At 41.2% G+C, this 9,886-nt stretch overlaps 1 protein-coding gene and 1 long non-coding RNA gene across 2 annotated transcripts in view; both read left to right on the forward strand.

The window, feature by feature from the left end:
* Window positions 1-9,886, forward strand: part of LOC117938046 (trichohyalin-like) — a 100,071-nt gene that overhangs the window by 5,597 nt on the left and 84,588 nt on the right. The window lies entirely within an intron of this gene.
* LOC117938048 lies at window positions 404-3,023 on the forward strand. Its single transcript, XR_004655314.1, has 3 exons — window positions 404-413; window positions 2,433-2,437; window positions 2,942-3,023. It is a non-coding gene; the product is annotated as an uncharacterized LOC117938048 (long non-coding RNA).

Consider the following 9,886-nt stretch of genomic DNA (forward strand, 5'->3'; position numbering starts at 1 on the left):
CGTGCGTGTGTGTGTGACCGTTCGACCGTGCGTGTGTGTGTGTGAGACCGTTCTTGTTTGTGTGATATCGTGCATGTGTGTGTGTGTGTGTGTGTGTGTGACCGTGCAACCGTGCGTGCGTGTGTGTGTGTGTGACCGTGCGTGTGTGTGTGTGTGTGACCGTAGGTGTGACCGGCCAGAGACGTGTACTTGGTATTCTGCAATAAGTGTGGCAGAAAGTATGGGTAAAAGTGGAAGCATTTATTCAAAAGAGAGAAATCAAATGAGGGACAGAGAGAGAATAAATAACAATATATAGCTCATGGCTTTCATTTCTATTTTGCGGCATTCATCTTGAAGATACTTTCTTTGTGTACACTTCTCAAGGCCAAGGCCACTTCCACCTCCAATCAGTAGAGGTTGCACTGGATACGGTTAACCTCTAAGTCCATGAAAATTCCTCATTCTTTAAACAATAAAATATCGGTATATAGAACAATGGCTTTATATAAAAAAGCAATTAGGGCGAGCATGGAGCCGTGCAGCAGTTTTCTGTTTTTATTGATAGAAATTCTTTGCTGAGACCCAATATTTAAGATAGAGTAAACTCTTCAGGATAAGCTGCATCTAAACTGGAAAAGTGACCAAGCAGAGACAGGTCCTGTGTTGTCAACTTTCAAGTTTGTGGCCCCTACAATTTTCTGAAAGAAACCATCAATTACTGTTCATCTTTGTGGACTGGAGGTGGAAAGCTGTGTGGAAAAATGCTCTACTGAAGTACATTCCCCTGTACCCCCCCCCCCCCCCCAAACATTTCAAGGCACGACTATAAAAACATTGCTATTCACCATTGGATGTAGTGACCTTAAGGTATTGTTCCATTTCAGTTATGATGCTCTTCTGAGTGGATTTTACACAAAAAGTAATTATGGCCTAAGTACTTATGGGCTATTATGGAGATGGTTAGAGGGCTAGCTTTGTGTGCTCTCTGCACTTGTTACAAAGGTCATGGCAGTACAATTCTTTGCATTTCTCAACATTCATTGCTGTCCAGTTTTTACATTCATCATTATAAAACTTCATTTTCTTGAAAAACTTTGCTTTAGCTTTGCTTTTGCTTTCACAACAAAAACATAAAAGCATCTGCACAGACAGACAGCATCGCAGTCAGATGCCTTCACTGAACCGGCTTTACAATATATAAGTTGGTTGCAAATTGCAGCACAGTAGTGAGAATGGCCAAGACCTTTATTAGTTTTCATATTTGTTATGATTTGAATTGAAGTAGTGATTGAATTGTAGACACTGTACCAACTTGTTTAGCTCTCTCTTGCAGATTACAAAACATACAGCTAAAGAGGGAATGTGTGAAGAACATTTTAGAAAACTAAATGTTTCTTAGTTGCTTAAAGTCCTTCAGTTCATCCAGTTGCACATTGATGTTATTGTTTGTGACAGCAACAGCTTCCTTTGGCAGCCAAAAAGCCCAGTGTGAGGGAAGTCAGTAGTTTGCTGCCGATCTATCAACCCGTCTTCAGAGCTTTTGGATCTCGATTTTCACCCGTCTTAAACGATGCTCTCGCTGTCTGTTTGTTACTCTGTTTTCAGGGTCTAGATTGGTAAACAAATACAAACAAATGGACTGTTTCACTCAACAGTCTATTAGGATAGCCAGGGGACAACAGTGTGTTTCTGCTCTGATGTCCATAATGTGAAATCCAATCAAATGAAGAGCATTTAGAGCTACTTATGGACCGTTCCACCATGTAAACGATGCAATGAGCTCTGTAATAGGAGCTTGGCTAACGTCTGATTGAATCGTAGTGTATGGTCTTGTTGATGCACAATAGGGTTGAACTGTAATGGACACTAAACAGAGTTTGTTTTGTGGTCTTAATATCATAAAATCCAAGGCTTTTGTTCTCTATCCTAGACTGCTGCAATTAGCCTATTGTCTATTTATCATCCATGGGAGCATTATTTTCCCTGCATACCATATAAACCTGAATTAAACAGTACTTGAATGTCTATTTTGACCTGTGGTTACAGGACAAATCCTTCATCTCGCTCAAGTTCATATAAATATGAAAGTTATAGGGGCATTTAAAATCTGTTCAACTTCTGTACTGTAACAACCAAATGTGAAACTATTATCCTAGTCTTGCATTGCCAGACCTTCCTCCACAACGCTGCGGAGGAAGGTCTTGCTAGTCCACACAACAGTCCGCGATGGGAGAATAACATGCTCTGGTTTATTGCTATTTCTTTAAACCAATCACAATCACCTCAGGCTGCACTAAGTGCCGTACTGAGCAACGGCAACTCTGCAAAATAGCCTTGGGAAGGAACATGTTTTGGTTTGCGTTCAAAAGTTGTTTTAGTCATGCAACAGAAAACTCAGATTGGACGGATAATTAAGCTAGCTGTCTGGCTTTACCCTTCAGAGATCTAAGAGAAGGTTGACCATAGTCCTCATAAATCAGCCGGAGTCACTGTAAATAATGCCCAAGGTAACAGATGTCTGGTCTAAATAAATGAAATCCGATGGAATTTCCATCAGCAATGGAGCAATCCCGGAAGTGGAACTTCGTGGCTATAGAATATTATAATCCAGGCTTGATGAACCCCACCGAATTGGTGCTCTACCCAGGTTAAAACTTATTTTGTAAGTCTGTGCAAATACTATAGGACTAAAGTCAATATAACGAGGTCCATGTTATCCTGTCTAGTAATGTGGTATGCACTGGGCTATTAAGGATTTTGAAGGATATAGATGTATACACCGCATTCCAAATTATTATGCATGTTGTAATTCAGTGTCATAAACATTAAATATTTAGTTTTTGAATCAAACTCATGGACATTATTGGGTATCTGGGCTCTTTGGATCACTGACATCAATACCAGACACCTGTGGTAATTAGTTTGCCAGGTAAGCCCAATTAAACGAAAACTACTCAAGAAGGACGTTCCACATTATTACGCAGGTCACAGGTTTCAAGCAATTTGGGAAAGAAAAAGGATCTTTCTACTGCGGAAAAGCGTCAAATGAAATGAAAACATGAGATACTTCACAAAAACTTAAGCGTGATCTTTGTACTGTAAAGAGGGTTGTGGGTGATTCAGAACACAGACAGGTTTGTGCAGATAAAGACATAATGAGGAAGGTTACTGCACGACAAATTCATCGGATTAAGAGAGCAGCTGCTAAACTGCCATTACAAAGCAGCAAACACCTTGCAGTTAAGCATAAACTTACTATTCGGCCACCCAAAACCAATGCTCACAAGCAGAAATGGTTGCGATGGGCCCAGAAATACATGAAGTCTAATTTTCAAACAGTTTACTGATGAGTGCCATGCAACCCTGGATGGTTCAGATGGATGGATTAGCGGATGATTGGTGAATGGCCTCCATGTCCCAATAAGGCTGCAACGTCAGCAAGGAGTTACTTTTTGGGTGGGAATCATGGGGAGAGAGCTGGTAGGTAGCAGCAAAGTATATAGAGTTTCTGACTGATCTCTTTCTTCCATGGGACAAAAAGAAGAACCGTGCCTTCTGTAGCAAAATCATCTTCATGCATGGCAATGCACCATCACATGCGGCAAAGACTACCTCTGTGTTATTGGTTGCCTGGCCCCCATCCTCCCCTGACCTAAACCCTATTCCTATATCCTCAAGCAAAATATCTATAAGGTTTGGAGGCAGTTTTCATCAAAACAGCAGAAACTCTCCATAAACTCACAAGTTCAATGAATGCAAGAATTGTGAAGGTGAGTAATACAGCGTTGTTTTACTCCCGATAATCTGTAGTAATGTTAGGCTGTAGACCCCCAGCCCCTGTGGTGCTCTCGCCAGCTTTTACAGTTAGCAGGTTTTCTAGCCAGTGAAACATGTATGGAAAAACCTTCTTTGTGTCATCCGGCTACAATAAAAAAGCAATATTATGAGCGCTGAGGAGATTTTGGAAAATTCTGGAAAACCTTTTTGTAATTTCCTTCAATCGTCCTGGTTCTATGCTTGTTGGATAGTCATAAAGCAATTGGTATTTTATAGATCTCTGTAGAAATGTTTTTTTCCACTTGCGTTATCCCAGGCAGGTCAAATGCACAAGGGCAGCTACAGAACAACTTCTGGCGGGGGATCGTACTTGAAATTGAAACCTTTAGAGTTGGCCAGATGGTGTCCAACTTTGAGTTTCAGTGACCGTTGGAGGATGAATTAAGCACTTGCCTTTTATTGTAAAGGCTCAAACATATTATTTTAGTTCATGTCTTCATATTTTGCCCCACTAACAGCAGGCGGCAGATGGTAAGAAGGTTGATGGAAATCGGTCGGTAGTTGAACTGTTGAGAAGGGAGCTCTGAAGTCAGACTTTACACGATACATCCAGCATACGGGACACATGCAAAGCCTTGATGCGAGTCCTATTTTTCTTTTGTTATGTCTTGGTCGTCCAATCTGTAATGAAGTGTATTATGTTTTTTGCATTGATCATTTGCCTTTGTCTTTGCATCTATCGGCTGTTTTGCACATTTAGTTTGTGTGTATGTGTGTACATTTGCCCTCATTTATAAAACGTGCGTAAGACCTAAAACAGGCGTAGGACGGGCGTACGCCAATTCTTACACAAAGCTCGGCAATTATCAATTTGAACATGAGCGTAGGCTGCAAAAAAATTTCACTTCTGGTCTGACCTCGTATACGCAAGTTTTTGAGTTAGTGTGGACTTGATGTGCAGCACGTAACAGGAGAAGAGTCATCAGTTGATCACTTGTCGTCAATGCCAGGTCTGGCTCTTCTAGAAGACCTCTATGAGCCAAGAAACAGTGCAGACGCAGCCTGGGCGGGGGAAGTCTGCCACATTGTTTTAGCCTGTGGGGTTCTGCACAACATAGAGCCATAAATGTAGTGACGGAACCAGCTGACCCGATGGCCAGAGAGTAGGGTCCAGCACAGCTCCAACTGGGGCCTATACGAAGGAGACAGGGTATTACTCCTTGCTTTCAGAGGTATAGTGTTATGTTGGGCAATGATATTCAATACAGAAAACATGACTATGCACAACAGCAAGGGGGTAGGACACACGCTCTCCCTCACAGCTGTTGCCTGGCTCTGACTCAATTAAAAAAGGTATTAAAATACCTTAGGTACACCTAAGAGATTACAATATAAGCCTATATATTGCTATGAGGAGTATACATATGTCAAGGATGTATAAATAAAATAACTTAAGCTGGAGTCCGATTAAATACAGCTACACTATTGAACGCATCAGTGATCTCTTTCTATTCCACATTCTTCCTACAGCCTAATACCAGTTTTTAAGGCTGCCACATAGGACAGACGTTACTGCAAATGAACCTGAGATGTCAAGGTTTCAATCTACACCTCTCAAAAGTGCCGCTGCTTAGCCGGATTACGTCCGGCCATGTCGGAAATAGTAGGGGCGAGGCCTCAAATCCGAGAATATATTGGGTCGTGATATTTAAATAACGATAGTTTCCAGCCGCTGCATTTATCAATGTACGACCATTCTTACTCTCTGATTGGTGTGATACGAACGCTTCATGAATGCCATGTAAAGCCTGTTGTAAGAGGATTTCTGCGCTTATATCTGCGCTGGTTTCTACATTAGGTTGATAAATGATGGCCAATGTGTGCCGTCTGGGTGTGTGTTTGGCTGTTGGCTAGATTTTTTAATTCCCAGAGTTTAGCCTCTGGCCTGCAGGGCAATATGGGGGACTGCGAAGGCCTGAGGTGGATCAGTGTAGATCAGAACAGATCAGTAGGGATCATTTGGGATCACTGGCCCTCTCTTTGATCCACTCAACCTGTCATTTTACTATTCCCACACAATTCTCAAATTTTTACCATACATGTTCCAAACACCCACGTTGGTAAACACATTTTTCAGACTGGAGACATGTGATACTCTGTGCTGTTTAAAGTATCCCATTTTCTATGCTTGTTAGCTGTCTTTGTTTATAAAAGGCAGGTTAACAAAGAAGACCTAATTTATTTTGTCTTATTTGTATCCGAGAAGAAAACAAATGGGTTATAGCAAGTGACGAATACAAAATTGCTAACTGAAGGCCGGGAATATCTCCAGCTGTGATGAGAGTCTCCAATTTTTTTGTGTGATTCACAAAGTGACTATTTACGACATTCCCCATAAACCACAGAACAAGGGCTATTAAAATGCTCAGGAACGAAATGAGAAAATTGGTCTCATGACTTAATCCATGCTAATGAGAACATCATTTTCCCTGTCATGTGGAGCGACCCTCCATAGTAGCACTCTTAAGACCCATTTCAACAAAACAGTACATAAAAGGAGAGCTCTCTAAGTTGTGGCATAGCTGTTGGATGAAAACTGGAATTAACTTAACAGCCCTCTTTTCAGAAGAAATTCAAAGTTTAAAACCACACATACAGATGCATTAAGATCCACTTTAATCTGTTTCCACGTCACAGCAGTGCGAAGAATATGTGTATACCCAATTAATTCTTATAGTATTATGTATGTGTTATTAGGCCATAACTGATAAAGACCAAAATCAGGTTGGCTAGCCTGTATACTATTCATGATGTGGACATCATGCAGGAAGCAGTTGCTCCAAACCTGGCTGACCCGGTGTAGTAATGACTGCTCTGCTTAAGTCAATGAGAGAAGGTGGAAATGCAATTCAGGTCTGCATTAAAAACAGTCTCTGAACTGTGTGACCTTTATCACCCCCTCCACACACACACACACGCACACACACACACACACACACACACACACACACACACACACACACACACACACACACACACACACACACAAACACATTTTGCTGGTGTAGCAGCTGCTTGGAGGGAGAGTGGGAGTGAGAAAGAGAGAGCAATGGAGGTCAGGGGGTTGCGATGGTTGACTATGCTAATGCTGTTGTTAATGACTTTGCTGTGAGTGATAATTGATCGTCTTCATTACCATATTAACTTCTCTGCCCTCCCCCCCCTTCCTAGACCCAGCACCCAACCACCAGTCTCTGTCTACGCAGTAATGGATGCACCCGTTTGATCCTTCAAATAATGAACTAATTAGCTTAATTAAAATCAATAGAGGTGCCAATACTGGGTTAGGCATCTCAGGGACGCCGTCTTTATCTGCAGGGGAAAGAATTTAGTAGGGAAATGAATTTTCAGAAAGAGGGGGAGGGAATGGTTGGCAGGAGGTAAGAAGAGCAATGTATAAACAACTTGAAGGGGGGAAAAGGTGGGGAGGAAGAAAAGTGAGCAACCCAGACAAGGACAGGCAAAAAAGAGAAGAATGAAAACAGAGAATGAGATCAACAAAAATAAGGTGAGATGGGTATGTACAAACAGACAAAAGAAGAAGTCCAAATGATAGGAGTTACAAGTTTGTAAGTGGTAAAATATTATTTTTTAAATAGTGGACAAGGGCAAAGACAGGAAAACATAAGGGAGAATGAGACAAAAAATATCGAAAGGAAAGGAGGAAGCCACAGAGAGGGAAAACTAAACGAGAGAGAGAGAGGGCCAAAGAGGTTCCTAATGCTGATTTATGAGTGCTTGACGGTCGTTAGCTGGAATAAATGGCTTGTAGGAGTGGCTGCAGCATTACTCCCTGTACAGGATACTAAGTGCATTGTAAGGTCAGCCATAAGGCCAAACTTACATATGTAGTGCTCTGCCCTTGTAAACCTTTGTTAATATATCAGCCACAGCATGGAACTGTAACTAGTCCATCTGATACAACGGGATGACTGGGGCTCCCTAACCTGTATAGTAATTATTCTAGTTCACTATAGTTGGACAACACCAAAAGGAAAAGCACATACTGTGTTTGGTGTGAGTTTGATTGGCAACGTGTTGCTGCGGAAACGATTAATTGATGAGCTGATTGTTAGAAAATGAATAACAATATTATTAACCCATTCATCATTTAATCACTTATTTAATAAGAGTGGGATGGTTCCAGGTTCTCAAATGTAAGGATGTTTATATCACTGTAAAGGGAATATCGGATATGGACCGTGGCTCGGTCAAAACAAGCAATTTGAAGATGTGGTCTTGGTCACTGGGAAATTGCAAGTGTATTTTGTCAAAATAATTTCGGTATTTTCTGACATTTTATTTATTAATTGATTCGTGGATAAATTGCAAAAATAGATTAATGCTTATAAAATGAATAAAGTTAGTTATTTGCAGCCCTTCTACAGTCCATGCTCTGCAGACTGCACAGATAGGACAATACAGTATATTTTCAAAAGATGTCATAAGAAACTGTCAGAATGTTGAATTCAAAATGGAATAAACTTGAGGGGGTGTAAATATACACAATATGTATACAGGGTTGAGTGCATTTTTAATGCCATACACTATCTTTTCAATACGCCGCGAGAAAGAAGCCCTGAATGTAAGGCAGCTGATATGTGTGTTTTTCCTGGGGGCTATCATCATAGTTGCACCACTTTACACTTGCATCAAGCTCACGCTGGACTAAATTAAAGTCCACATTTTTAGTACACTCTCACTCTTAACACAAAGCCCTTGACATAGCAGAACAAGATGCTGGCGTGTTACTTCCAGTCACCGTCACCACGAGTCTCATCATCCCATTTTTTTTTTTTTCATTCCCTGCTTTCTGTTGTAATGGTGACTCACACACACGGTCCTGCTTTTGTTTTTTCTCCTCCTCTGTTGCTTTCAGTTGACCTAGCTCCAGACAAAAGAATTGGAGGGGAGGGGAAAACATGGAGTGATTGCATAAATGGATAGCTATTTTCAGATAGAATAGAAACAAGAAAGGCAACACTGAGGTGAGGAAGAGAGAGAGAAAAGAGCAGGGAAGAGGAGGCGTGGGTGAGGGGCAAGTGGATGAGACGGGAGTAGACACGTATATGTGACGAGGTTGGAGACTGGAAAACAAAAGGAGAGAAACGGAGGGGAAAGGAAAGGGAGAGGAACAATGGAGGAGGAAAAGTGAACTGATTTGGTGAATGACTACTGCTGTGATAACTTTTCTTTATTTTTTTCTTACATTATAAGTAGTAGTTTAAAAGTACTTCTACTGTTCTACAGTATGTCTGCCACCTCTACTGTCCTTTCTTCATTGTCGAACAGTGAACAGACACACAATGACAGGATCTGTTTGACTATTTTCCACATCCTCGCCTTCTCCTGGAGACTAAGATGTGTTCGCTTTGGAAAATCTCAGTACTGCTTGCAATAGACAGAGCACCTTCTATAAGAATGTATTGCAAATGCCTCTTCTGTTTGTCTGAGTGAGAAAACTAAGTGATGTGATGTAACATCCATGTAATGCTCTCTCTGGTTCTCTCACTCTGGTATTTCTTTTTCTCTCACTCGTGCACTCTGCTGATTTTGACCAATTACTTTAATAGTATATTTCCTCACCACTCTTTAATGGTATAGTTGTATCGCATGTGAAAAAACACACGCACACATATGCACGTAAGCTCTCCCTCTAACAAATGAGTTTACTGTGGTCATAACCTTCACAGGGCTCATTATCATAGATTGCAGGCCTTTTTATAAAGCTGAGACCACTGGTGACAGATTATGCACACACACACACACACACACACACACACACACACACGCACGCACACATGCACACAGGGATCTGTAATGAGACCTTATTCCGGACACCCAAACCAGATGCCTGTAAATTACAGCCGCCACTCTGCCATACATACTTAATCAGCTAATGTTGTTTTATTCCTTATTATTATTTGCTCCTGTAGCCTGATTTATCTAAAACGCTCTGCATCGCACCAATATTTTGTCTCCTTTACAGTATAGAGCGAGAGAGCGAGAGAGAGAGAGAGAGAGAGAGAGAGAGAGAGAGAGAGAGAGAGAGAGAGAGAGAGAGAGA

The sequence above is a fragment of the Etheostoma cragini genome, chromosome 22 (assembly GCF_013103735.1).
Source record: "Etheostoma cragini isolate CJK2018 chromosome 22, CSU_Ecrag_1.0, whole genome shotgun sequence".
NCBI lineage: Eukaryota > Metazoa > Chordata > Actinopteri > Perciformes > Percidae > Etheostoma > Etheostoma cragini.